Source organism: Chlamydotis macqueenii, chromosome 2 (assembly GCF_036417535.1).
Source record: "Chlamydotis macqueenii isolate bChlMac1 chromosome 2, bChlMac1.mat, whole genome shotgun sequence".
NCBI lineage: Eukaryota > Metazoa > Chordata > Aves > Otidiformes > Otididae > Chlamydotis > Chlamydotis macqueenii.
This window is the reverse complement of record NC_141557.1, coordinates 36926693-36940179: the sequence shown is the minus strand read 5'-3', so window position 1 is coordinate 36940179 and position 13487 is coordinate 36926693.

The window sequence follows — 13487 nt, the reverse complement described above, 5'->3', positions numbered from 1 at the left end:
CTTCATCAGTTATGCCAGTTGCTTTTTACCCAGCAGGCAGCTACTTTGTCTTAACAGCTAATTGCTGCCTTTTCTTTGCCTTCTAGCACTCTCCAGTGTATTGAATACCACCCTCTTCTCCTGTTGGGGGCCAGTTTCGGTGTCTCCACTAAAAGAGGAGGGATTTTGATGCAGAATTTGCTGAAATCAGAGGTTTCACACCAAGTGCTTCTACCATAGCTATTGCTTTTAATGTAGTTAGTGATGTGTACTTCACAGATCTTTACTCATCTTTGAGGTCATCTATGTCTCTTTCATTCTGATTTATAACAGATTGTCCCTTTATTTATCTTCTTTCTAAGATTTCCAAGTTTTTAGTTTGTTATTTGAAGAAAAAAAAATTCCTTTTAGTTTGACTAGAAAACTTTACTTTTTAAATTTATAGTTCATAAATATCCTGTGAATTAAACAAAACTCTTTTCCTTTTTTTTTTGAGGATGGTACATTTCTTTGTGAGTTTTGATAAAAGTATATGCAGTGTGGAATAAAATGAGATTTATTAGGCAAAAGTGTTGTGCTTACCCCAGATTCAGCTTAAGGCATCTTAGCAGTATCAGCAAAAATTAATTTTGCTGCTTGGAGAAGAGATCTGGATTCTTCCTACCACAAGAAAGGAGGAAAGGAGGGAAGGGAAGGACAGAGCTATGGTGAAGAGCAGAGAGGACAGTTCAGGAAAGCCAGACTTGCTGCTGCCACGGGAATGAGTAAGGATGACAACTGCTTGTTTTGAAATGGCTCATTCATGTCCTAAGGAACAGCCCTGACTGGGTTTTCAGGCTCCAGCTTTGACAAAGCAAGAAGCAGGTCCATGGACGTCTGCTGCCTATGTAGCTCTCATTGTCTCTGCTGCTTATAGTTGACCTATGTACATATCCAGCTTTCACTTAGGGCACAGGGAGCCGATGTTCAGATGTTCAGATCCTTTCCTTGCCTGATTTGGAGCAATTTAGGTCTGATATTTTAGGGGAGTGCTTTGGTCATTGACCAAAGTGTTTGAGTGTTTGAATATCTGCTTTTAAAACTCTTTGTTTAACTCCAGTCATTGGAGCTGGTTCTGGAAGTCACAGATGAGGAGAGCACTGCAGAGCACTGCAGAGCACTGTTGCTTGTTCTCTGGCCCAAAGAACATTTGAAGTGTATTAATGACTCCTGTGGGAAGGACTGTGAGAAAGTGGTCCTGTTGCTGTGTCTCTGGCACTGAACCTGGATGTGGTTCCGAGTTCTCAAAACATGGAATTATTCTTGATTCTCACCAAAATTCCCATTTTCCCATTCTGTTTTTCACCCTATTCAGCACACAACTGAAATTTATATTTAGTATTACATTATTTTAACCACAGTATACTTTCACATCATCGACTCCCACCCTTATTGTAGCAGTTCTCTTCTTATACGCCACAGTACTGCAAGGTTCAGGTCTTACAGAAGTTTGAACTGAACTACAAAAGACAGAAGGAAGTTTTTTCTTTCCATTTCTGAATCAAACTCTGTTTTCGTTTCCTAGTTTTTAAAGTTCAGCATGTTTTTATGGAACTCTGCCAATGTGATCCAGTGTGTTTCTGCAACCTTAGGGCTCACACACGATTGAGGTACGAGAACTTAAGAGGTAACCGCACATCAGCTAAGCCATGGCAACTGTTCTGTGCTCAGGCTCAGCCCACAGCAAATGTGATATAACGTGAGTTATAGAAGAAGCCTCTTTCATGATGGACTTATCTCTCCTCTGTACTTTCCTGGGAGGCTGCTGGCTGTCGTTATTCCAGTTGCACTGATTTGTCTGTTTGGGCTTTCTATCCCCCTGTCCTGTAAGTAGTTAAATCACCTCCTGCTATACATTTAACCTTTAAAATCTTTCCTTTTTTACTTCACTTTAATTGGCTGCTGCTGCCGATACCTTATCATACTTCGCTTTTACATGGAAGTCTGTACTAAACATTACAGGCTGGTTAGAGGAAGGTTTTCAGTACAGAGGAAAGAAAGAACAAGAGTGGATGCAAACAAGTCTGTACACAGAGACAGCGAATCCCTTTCTAAACAAATGCCTGCTGTATAACAGACCTCTCATCTTACCTGACTGCTGATGCAGCAGACTCCAAGGTTCTGACCAAAAAGGATGGATGAAGAGAGAATTATAACAGATGGACCCAAGAGTGTGAGGCCGCCTGACGGATGCGAAACCCAGGTGCGCGGCTACTGCTTGGGGGTGACCTTGGTACAGTCCTGCTTTGGTTGTGGGGGCAGCTCTCAGAGGCACTGCCAGAACTGCAGGCCTCACGTCAGGTGCATTTGTATTGCAAATGCTAGAGATGCAGACTCTGCAGCGAGGCACAGGTTAATGCAATGCAAAAAGGGCCTGGAAAACAGCAAGTCTAATTATTACCGTTGTGCAACTGAAGGAAAGAGGAGAGTGTGACTGCTAAGGGCTCAGATACCAGACAAATGCGCAGAATGTCTGTAGTCCATCCAGGGACTAAGAGTGGTCTACTGTGCTATTACGTCTGCAGACTGGGACAACGCTGGACTCAGCATTGAAGAATCCACAGCCTGAGCTGAGTACCCATCATTGCTGAGGCCTGGAGCTTGTGTGCCTCCTTCGAGTTTGGGTTAAGTATGTAACCATTTAGAAAGGGCATGATAAAATATAATACCCAACAATATGCCACAAGATATAAGGAACTAAATAAATGTACACAAAAGAGACTTGCAGCTTGAGGGTTATGGGATTCAGGTAGCTGGACAACTGACCACTGCTTGATTGACAGTAAACTGTTGCTATTTGTTATCCTGTCTTAATAAAGTAAGGCTAGTGATAAATCTGTTGTCAAGTTGAGCTCTGTGGCTAAGCAAAGCTGTGAGTGAATTTGGTTCCTGGAAAAAACAGGATTTGAAATCAGTTCAGGAGCACCTAATTGTGGCTTAGCAGCTGCACCCTGGAGAGCCAGGAGCTGGAGTGAGGCATACATTGCGGGGGCAGGCAGTGCAGAGGGCCCTGTGGGAGAAATTCAGTTGAGAGCACTTTGTTCTCATGGCATGAAACATAACAGGTCTGAAACAAAGGAACAGAAGTGTTTTTGAACAAATGTGGTCTTATCCACGTTTTCAGCCTTTGGGGCCTTGGCTTATTCTGCTAACACACAGAGGTGGAACTAAAACAATCCCGACATCCAAGCCTTACTAGAGTCCAAACTCAACATTATTTCCAAAAATGAGCTAGATTCGGACTGAATGTGGATTGGATTTTTTGCATCTCAGGGTCTTCCCTGCAGTTAGTAGCAAGGAATATTCTTCCCTCATTGTTTGTGTAATGAAATGCACCAGTTATTTAGTAGCCTACTGTGAAATGAAGAACAAGACCACCTGTCAATGGCTGGTGGAGCTGGGTGTGGCAAAATTGTCCTGCCAAGTCACCAGGAGGCTGCCACATGTTTGCGAGAGATTAGTGCAGTCATGGGACACCTATGAAATCTGCCTTGAATGTCTGCAGTCAGGTGATTACTTTCTATAAGAGTTTTTATCTCTTTGACAGATTGTTCATTGCAGCATGGAGTCTGTGAAGAGAAGACAGTTGGCCTACTTCACTATTTCATTACTTTAACATTAATAAAATTGTATAAACACATTATAATCAAGAGAGATGCACAGATTAAATGGAAACAAACAAACATTGCCTTAGACCCATGAGCAGATCTCTATATTCTGAGACAGTTGCCAAAATTGTGACTATTTTCATCATACTCTCCTACACAGAGACATACAATCTATGCTAGACATGTTAAATTTCCATTAATGTATATGAATATGTAAAAAGAAAAAGAGTTTGGTTTGACATAAATGTGATTTTCATTACTGTAGTGAAGTATACACACACCCAAACACAGGAGGATGCTGGTAAAGAAAGCTGATCCTCGTTTTCTGCTTCAGTCTCTCAACATGGCTTAAGCTGACAAAAGGATTAATAACCTTGTCACATCACCGAGGTTAGAAGTCACAAACTGACACTGCTCCTATTGCAATAACTGTAGAAATGAGAATAAAGGCAAAGAGACTAAGAGACCATTTTGATAGTGTTGTTCAAAAAAAATAGCTATTTTTTCATTAAACCAGTAGAACTTTAAACACACCAGTTCATTGTTCAAACCCCTGCCCAAATTTAATCTGCTTGAAGTAGCCAGACTTGTCTGAACTGAAGTGCAACCCCCTTGTGGTGTGTGATACAGATCCCATCTGTGCTGATTCACAGCGGCGTTTTACAGCTCGCAGCTATGATGCCGTAACTCTTCAGCTCCAACCGCAGCAGCACATAGATCCTTGAGGTTTGTTTCCCCCAAGGTCCCTGGTTCATTCCTCAGTGTATCAGTCAAGGCAGCAGCCTGCACACGAGCTTCCACTGCAAAAAAGAAATTGCATGTAAGACCTTGATATGATTGAGAAGATATAGCCTAGTAAATATTATTAGACAACATCACATCCTAGGCAGCCAACATCAGCATCTTTTGATGTATAACTAGTCCATGTAGAGGACTGGGATGTTAACTTTGAATGGTACCCTCACCAAGTAAAGATTTACACTAATCAAGGAATTGCAATTGTATGATCAATTTGGAGGCATAATTATTACAAGGTGCACAAATCAGGCAGTTTGGTCCACCAACGGCTACATGAGCAGAGGACAGATAATACGCTGGTATTGAGGTGCTTTGTATGTTTATTCCCTACTGCTGCCCAGTTAACCTCTAGTTTTTGTACTGTTTAAGCTGTATCAGCTTAAAAACAAATAAAATTAACATGCTAACATTCATCCTGCTAAAATAAGGCTCACCTAGTCCCTTGAATTTAGAATTATTCCCAACCAATGTTCATTTGCACCAGGGCCACTATGCACCGAGGAGCAGTGGAGCCTTACATCTCCCACACTCTTCCGGACTCCCTCCTGCCCTCTACACAACAAATTTCAACTGCACCCTGTTTCTTTAAGCAACAAGAAGCAGGAAAATATAGGTCTGGCATTCCTCCCAGGGCTTAAACAAACACATACCTGGCTACATGGGTTTATGAACATATTCCGAGTATGAGTAACATTTGTATAACTACACGCATGATAAAGCATTGGGTATTTTAATTTTGTCACAGTATCTTCAGGACATGAATTGTACAAGCTGTAACAGTGTGACTGTGACACCGGCAGTGGCCACATCCTGAGCACAGTCTGTTCTGATATCCATGGAATGACTGGCGCTGGCGCTTGCTTTCAGGTGTGACTTCCCATGCGACTGCCGGAAGTTGGACTTCAGCACACAATCTGTCTTGAAAGATAAAGTTATTTTACAAAGCAGCAATCTTTATGTAAAATTTCCTTTGGGTCTGCTCCTGAGTGGCACTTGGTCCTTGCTGCTCAACACGGAGCCTGTTGACATCAGCATTTGGGGAATGGTCTTTGCTGAAACACAAGCCAAAGTTCCCAAGCCAAAGTTGTCTGTGTTGGATCACTGGCTCAAAACAGAGTAGTGTATAGGTGCAGGAGGCTCTTTATTCCAGAGAATGAGGGAAAGTCATCTTGTGTATGTGTGTTTTTCCATCTTTGGAGCTAGTTGCATTAGGTGATGTATGTGGTTGGTCACATCACAATGAGTTGCCAACATGAACATTTCATCATGATAAGGTTCACGGATCACTGGAGACATAAAAGACTTTCTTTGTTTAAGTGCCCAGAAAGAAGTTGCTCTTTGGCATTTTTATTTTTCATTGAATAAATAATCTGAAACTAGAGACTTGTCCCCCATCTTGTGAGTGACATTTTAAAAAACTGGGATAAACAAGAGAGGATTAATGATTGTGTAAGGATCGCATTTCACAAAGGGCAGGACCCAAATGCCTTTGCTTTTGTTAGGTGGCAGATTGCAGCCTGCGGAAGTTCTGGATGAAATTACTTCTCACAAAGTCCAGAAACATTGAAGGGACACACCACGGGCCAGGAGCTGGCCACCTCTGATAGAGGATTCTGTAGCTGCACCTAAACACGCATTTCCGGAACACCATGTTTTCCTTCTGCATAGCTGGTTTTTATGAGCAGTAAATAATGTGAGCCCAGAGAGAGACCAGAGAGACCTTCTGGTTGCAGAGCCTTCCAATGATACTGAGGAACACAGTCAAACTGATCTGAAAATACTGTTTAAAGATGGCTTTGCTTTAAAGAAATTGCTAGTTGTAATCCCAGGCATTAAGGTAATCTAAAAGTGATGTGAAGGTATGTCAGTTTTGCAGAAGAATCAATAATGCTATGACTTCTGTCATAGAATATTGAAAATATTTTTTAAATGGCAAGCAAATAGGAATGGAGAAAGCAATTGCAGAGTCCTATTCAGCGGATTAAATGCACTGACCACTATGTAGATGTAGCAGATGAAGTTCCTGTTCTTCACACACTTTCAAGTTGATAGTTTCCTTTTGTGAATCATGAACTTTTAAGTGATAGCTTTTGGTAAGCTCAGTGTGATAAATGGAAACAAACCAGATGATTACCCTACCACAGAATTACAGAATGGTTGAGGTTGGAAGGGAACTCTTGAAGTCATCTGATCTAACTCCTTCTGGTCAAGCAGGGTCACCTACAGCCAGTTGCCCAGAACCATGTCCAGACAGCTTTTAAATGTCTTCAAGGAGGGAGATTCCACAACCTCCCTAGGCAGCCTGTGCCAGTGCTCAGTTACCCTCACAGTGAAAGTTGGGCCATCCCTTCCAACCCAAACCATTCTTTGATTTTATGGAAGTGTTCAAAGTCAGATTGGATGGGGCTTTGAGCAACCTGACCTAGTGAAAGTTGTCCCTGCCCATGGCAGGTGAGTTGGACTACATGATCTTTAACAGTCCCTTCCAACCCAAACCATTCTATGAAAAGTGTTTCCTGATGTTCAGATGGAGCCGCCCGTGTTTCAGTTTGTGCCCATTGCCCCTGGTGTCCTGTTACTGGGCACCACTGAAAAGAGCTCCATCTTCTTTCAGATATTTATACACATGGATGAGTAATCCCCCCGAGTCTTCTGTTCTCCAGGCTGAACAGCCCCAGCTCTTTCAGCCTTTCCTCATACGTGAGATGCTCCAGCCCAGGTTACTGTTGGACTCTTGCTGTGAGGGCACGCTGCTGGCTCATGTCCAACTTGTTGTCCAGGACCTCCTATGAGTATTCCTCTGCAATTATGCAGCTTACAAGTCACATTTATTAGTCCAGAAAAATTGCAACAATATAATAGCCCACTAATTTTTAAGAGACTTAGCTGCTTGAAACCCAGTCACCTAAAGAAGTAGACGTGTTAATGCAATCATTTCTATTGAGTTTTCTGAATGGTGCTAAGTCAGAGTTGTACAGTCCAGGTGGTCCTTGTCTTCATAATAACGGACGTCAATGGTTTAAACAACAGGTTACCTACTGAGGGCTGTTTCTTTTACAGCAGATCATGGTAGTGAAAGCTATGTCATCTACATTTCAAATGATTTACGTCCTTGATTAATCCCCCCTAAAATAAAAAAAATCATTTAATTGCATGATATTTGCTTTGTATATGTTATTATAGCGATATTTTGATCTTCACCATCATTTCTAAGCATTGCTATACACACTGCTTCTGCTACAGGAGCTGAAAAATGGCATTAATACTCTTTTACCACTGGGTGGCAATCTCTTAAAAATTATGAACGCTAAAAGTATCTTGCCTGATCTTTTAATTTCGGGATTACTAAAGGAAAATCCAGAGATAAGACGTTAATACTTCTGAATAGCAGTAGTAAACTCAGTCTAATGGAAAACAATATCCAAAAGTCTGCTTTCTAAGACATCCCAGCAGATCTGGCAATGTTGAAAACAATACCATCATTTTATAATGTCACCTGTGCAGAAGTATTTTCACCCTGGTTTCTCAGAAGTGAAGGGCTTTCTACACAGCCAGATGTAACTCCTAGCTTTCGAGATACGTTTTAGGTGTAAATCCTCTCTGACAGACATGCATTTTGAAGTGAATCATGGTTGCTTTTCAGTCACTGGCTAGGATTTTCTGATCCGTACACATTTACACATAAGCAAAACTTTTCTGCTTGCACCCTGAAGGGACTTTGTCAAGTCAGGAAGTCCTAAATGTGTATCTGTTTAGTGTAAAAATTAATAAAGATTTAGCCACACCTAAATGAAATCAAACTCTCTAGGAGTGCAATGTCACATTAGCTAATCTATCTGTGAATTTCTCTTTCCTTTTATATAGTTTTGTAAATTTTATAATACTGAGAGTGAACTGTGACCATCCTCTCACAAAATAGTGCTGCTTCCAAAAGCCAAAGCCTTTTTGACTTTTCCCATACTTTAACTACATGTAATACTGCTGGACTTACTATTTACCATCCCTCTCTACATTGAACAGTCCCAGTGGAGTAGGTGGTGAAATAAATTTATTCTCATTCTTTGATTATTGTCCAGACTATGAAGCCACCAGGAAGGCTTTACCTTCAACAACAGCATATGAAGTGCAATTCTGCAGGTACACTCATTCCTTTATCATGCCCTCCGATAGGAAAGCGGAGGAGGCAATGTGAGCAACAAGGCGGACAAAAATAGAGAAGCTTTCTCAGAAACCTAGCAATTAGAGTTTTCAATATATTGAGTGTATGTATTGTCCCCAGGCAGAATTTCTAAATAGGTTTATCACGTAGCCTTAAAACACCACTGTCTGTATAGAAGAATTGCTGAATACTCCAAGTTCTAGTTAACTAGTTGAACTAGCAAGCTTTTCAAATAAGAGTTAGGTGTAGGTTAGATACAAAACTGGCAGCCAGTCTTGCAACCCTAGAGAAGAAATCTCCTGGATTTGAGAAGGTTTACAGAAGTGATACCTCACAGATGCATGAATTATTGTACTGCATCTATTTGAAAAGGTACTTGTAGTTTAAGGATAACTCTGAGTAATGTTGAAATATGATCATAGCTATACTTGTGTTAAACTTTTTAAAAGACTGATTAAAAACTCCAGTGATAGCCACCTTCAGATTTGGCCTGGATGGAACCACAGTCCTGCAGCAAAAGATTTAGATTTCATATAAGGTGACCACTACCTTTTCCCAGCCTAATCAGGAGCCAGAAGACATGCCCATTTCCTTTTGACGACAATTAAATACAGAGATACAGTTTTCAGTGAATAAGATAAATAGGTTGAGCCTGGACTCTGCCAACTGCAAACAAAAGCACATGAGCAAAGGTTGGCACCACACCCGGCTACCCTTAGAGCTTTTATTTTCATTTACTCAGCTTAGTTACAGCTGAACAGCTTGTGATATGCCTTCTTGCAGTCACAGTGCATGCCGGACAGGTTAACAGGACCAAGTTGTCATGGGTCTTTGGATCTCCGCAATCTTTCATCTGTTGCTTATCCTAATGAGATAAGAAAATAAGTGCCATAATTTTTGGAGTTCATAAGACAGTGTTCAAAGTATGAAACAATAAAAAAGCAATATCACGGAAGGGAAGAAAATGTTATTAGTGTGGCTACAGGACTTGAGGAGCGTGGCTCCTCTGCCAGAGCACTATTTCCAAAATGTTTGTCTGTATGTAACATGTTCTTAAAATAGTAGTCGCTCCTGCCCTGCATCTCACAGACTTGCTTCTACCTCGCTGGCTTTTGGATTTCGTCAGGAAACTTAACCCTCTGGCTGCTGTGGAAATGCATAATTGTCCTTCTGAGCGATCGTCTGGCTCGCGGCCAAGACATTCTTGCCTTCACTGAGTAAAATAGAAAGGAATTATGACCACAATAAAACGTTCAGCTTACTAATTGCCATTTAATTGCTGTTCAGCATTTCCAATGCATTAACTAGCAATGACGGTGTTACATAAACACTTGCAAGCATCAGCCGACTCTGTAGGACCCAGGGAGAAGCACAACGTGTCTGAGTGTGCATGTGTGTGCGTGTTCACGTGCATGTTTGGAGGCACTAGACTTGAAAAGGCTTCTCTTTCCCACTCTAAGGACACCTAGCCATGAAGCATACAGATATTCCCACCAAAGGAATAGCCACTGAGTCTGGGTCATTCTTTCCTACAGACTTAATGGCCCCAGAGGATGTATCTACCTTCCAATATCAAAGCTCTCTGACGATGGGCCTCCATTTTTCCAGTGAAACTCCTGGTTTTTTGCTTCCTCGTCCATCCAGAAACACCCCTCTCAAAATGTTGTGCTTCATTAGAAATGCAGTCTGAAAATGCAGGATGAAAAAAACAAAATTAAAATTAAAGCAGAAAAAAAAATAATTTCCTCTTCTGTAAATGGGAAGAAGAAGGAAGATAGGGAATAAATTCAAACCTAAAGAGATTCAATATTTTTAGGGATAGCTGTCAACAAAAAGCAGTTCCTTTCAGCTCTTGAAGAATGCTCAGTTTTCCATGAAAAATCCTTCCTGCCACTACATCGCTGCCTGCCTGCCTCATTCAGGGCTGCTATGTCCTGTGCTATGTATTCACACACACAGGCGAGACCTGGAGCGCTTGTAATCTCAGGCTGGGTTAAAGACACTCATAAAGGCCGTGTCCTGGGAATCCATCGGATGTGCTGTGCTGGGGGAAAGCTGGTGTGAGCCCTCGCTGTGGACCTGGCCCCTCTGCCTCCATCCCCTTGCATTGCTGTCAATGCACAGGGAACAGCATTTGGAGACAACCGGGGTAGGAACTGGGTCTAGGACCATAGGGCACCCTGCAGTGTCCATCCCTACTCAGTCTGATGCAATGACTTCCTATCAGCAAACATGGTTGCGGTTATAGTGAGCTGAGACGTAGTTGCTGGGCTGCATTTCAAATACTTTCAGAGCAGTGCAAATCCTGAAAGTGTTCTCAGCTGTGTGCACATCCGGAACGTGGGCCTGCATTTCCCATCCACCCCACTCGCTGGCATTAGCAGGTTAACACCTAATTCACATTGTGTGAATCTTGTTTTATCGTCCTCTGCAGACTCTAATGAAAAGAGGGAAGACTGATCCAGAAATCCCAACAGTATTGTCCCAATCAGCAATGGCTGAGATGCCTTCTCCACAAATGGTGTGCACCCATGCCAGCATTCCTCACCCCTCTCCTTCTACACTCCTCCATCACTATTTTGCGGCACAACGGGTGAGCCACCAGCACACGGGCACTGCAAAGGTCTGAGGAACGGCGCTTTGTAAGCACAATGTCAGCAGAGGTCTCAGTGAGATGTGGGTGATGTTTTGGTTAAGATAGCTCTAAGGACTATGTAGATTCAAATCTATTTTCTGCCACAAGCTTCCTGTCTGATCTTGGTCAAATTACTTTATCTGCAAAATAGGGCATAAAATAATTTATTTTAAAACTCTTTTGGGGCAGAGACTTTCTCTCTGAGACATAGCTGTGTAGTATTGACTACAAAGTACTGTGGATTTTATTGAGAGTGTCTTGACATGTTTGTAACATATAATGAAATAGTAATGTAGTAGTCATGGGAAATTTTCTTAGTAACCCAGAGATTATCTGGCTTGAGGGATTACTTTGGTTATTGAGTCTGACTTCATATATACCATGAATTGGGAGGTTTTCATGAACAATTTCTTGCTTGAACTAGAGCCTCTTTTCTATAAATAATTCTATTCCTAGCTTAAAATTGCAACGATTTTATAAAAAATTACATCTTATTTATAATCTAGATTTGCTGCCACTCTGTCCCAGATCTTGTTATATCTTCGTCTGCTAGATCAAGGAGCCTGAGATCAAAGTTTTATCATGCTGTGGCTCCTTTGTTACGCTAAATAGATTGAACTCCTCTTGTGTTACACTATGAGGTATATTTTCCAGTGCTTTAATCATTCTTGTATGATCTCCTAAGATCAGTCTTGTCTCTAATCATTCCCAGATAAATGAACTAGATGTTCTTTTAGAAGTGGCTACACCAGTGGAATGATGGAGGCAATAGGCCTTCCCCACTCATTCTCACCAGTTTCCTGCTCACACATCAAGGTTTACAGTAGATATTTTGGCCACTAGAAGCTTGCAAAGAGGGCTTGCCCTTCGTGCTCTGGTTGCCCTCCGATCTCTGTAAGAATTAATTTTTATTTGTGCACATTGTTTGATGTGACCAGGAGACCCAGACTGATCTCTATCCATGACTCATCATCTTCATTTTTTACCCACTACCTCCAGTCTTTGTGTCAGCTCAAGCTTTCAGCAGTTGGTACGACTGGGAAATATTTTTTCTTCCATGTAACTGATGAAAAATGTTAAAAGACATGAAAATAAGACCCAGTGCATGTGAGATTTTACTGACAACACAACCATTCCAATTTCCCACTGACAGTGGGATTTTGGACCTGCCAAGTTGCAACTATTAAAAATATGTGCAATATTACTTTATATTCTTTCAACTCTTACTAAAAAACTGATGTCTTTCCATGAATATTTCTGCACGTAAGGGTTTCTGTACCTTATAAGCCGTACTTTATAGTCAAGGTATTTAAGTAGAAAAGCTTTTTTTTTTTTTTCTGCAATTTCTCCATCCAGTGTTCAAAACTGAAAGCCTACTCCTCATCAGCAACAGCGAAGGCAGCTGAGAGCTGGCTCTTCTTGAAGAGGTTGGGCTCCCGAAGGAGCACCCATCTGCACCTAGATCGATCTCCCTGCATCAGGGACATGCTCTTCTGCAGCCTCCCTCCCACTTGACAGTTTTGGCTTGCTCTTGGACTGTCACTAGTACTGCAACCAACTCCTCTCCCTCATTTTTTGAAGTCTTATTTGAAGACACTGCTATTTTGGTATTTGGACACGTTTACCCAGACAATTTTTAACCTGCTCTCCTTTTCCCAGAAAAAAAAAAGTGAGAAGTCTCTGAAACTTGCTTACAAATAAGCAGTGAGAGTGTCCCCTCATCTCGCTCTCAGGAGACCCAGCTGTGAACAGATGAAGCTCCTGCTGAACCGAATGGGTGGCCAGCAAATGACAGTTCTTGCTCCATGCTCTAAAAGGTCTCAGTCAAAGCCTTTCACTGCTATTTAATCATTGCATTTTTATTGATAATCCCTAATCTGAGTTGGCAGATTTACTGCTCTGAGTCTGTGCTTGCTGCTGACAGATATAAGCATGGATATTTGCTGTCTCCTCGGATTTGTGCAGCTCCAGGGTAGGCACTCTGTTGCCTGCTGTGTAAAGGCAACATCCAGGGACTGCTGCAAGGGGCTGAGCTGAGGCATTCCCTCATGCTGGTTCATGCTTGTTTTAGGGTTTTCTGGCTGCAGACCAAACTATCTGAACAGCATTTTTGCTTGGTTAGGAAATGACTGGCTTCAGCTCAGGCTGGAAAAGGTAAATGTTTGTGGGCACACTGTGAGAAGTGCTGGGAGAGTGAAGAACACGCGCTGGTGTGAAATTTGGAATCCTCCCACACTGGTTTGCTCTGAACTCTGGAAACACCTGCAGT